The sequence below is a fragment of the Propithecus coquereli genome, unplaced genomic scaffold, assembly GCF_000956105.1.
Source record: "Propithecus coquereli isolate 6110/MARCELLA unplaced genomic scaffold, Pcoq_1.0 Scaffold145, whole genome shotgun sequence".
Classification (NCBI taxonomy): Eukaryota; Metazoa; Chordata; class Mammalia; order Primates; family Indriidae; genus Propithecus; species Propithecus coquereli.
In genome coordinates, this window is record NW_012138858.1 from 518,673 (window position 1) to 519,185 (window position 513).

General features: G+C 47.0%; 1 protein-coding gene across 2 annotated transcripts in view; it reads right to left on the bottom strand.

Annotated features, from left to right (window-relative positions):
• ASAP2 (ArfGAP with SH3 domain, ankyrin repeat and PH domain 2) overlaps positions 1-513 on the bottom strand; it is a 193,468-nt gene that overhangs the window by 118,243 nt on the left and 74,712 nt on the right. The gene's annotated exons all lie outside the window — the stretch shown is intronic.

The following is a 513-nucleotide window of genomic DNA, read 5'->3' on the forward strand; positions in this document are numbered from 1 at the left end:
CACCCCAGCATCTGTGCACTCTCTTCTCTCCCTAAAACATCCTCCCGGCCTCCTCTCAGCCCCAAACTCCTCCCTTTGCAAATTGGTTCAGAGGCGTTTCCTCCTCCTGAGAGCCTCTGATACCCCCCACTGCTCCCCCAGTATGGGCTAGGTACTCATCAGAGGTTTTCCTGCAGCACCCAGCTAGTGTTTCATCTGATAAAATTTACTGCACACCTACTACGTGCCAAGTACTAAGCCCGATACAATGGTAAGATAGGACACTGCCCATGCCTTCCTGGAGTTTACAGTCTAGCCAAAGATAATCCCCTACACAAATACAAAGGACTCGGCTTCTACAGTGAACTGCTGTTTTCACTTGATGGGCTCTGCTCTAGACCTGTGCTACCCAGTCTCATAGTTACCCAGACACATAGTTACATGTGTCTGCTGAGCACCTGAAATGTGGCCAGTGCCACATGTTAAAACAATAATATTTTGGACATCTTAGGTCACATAAAATATTAATAAAAT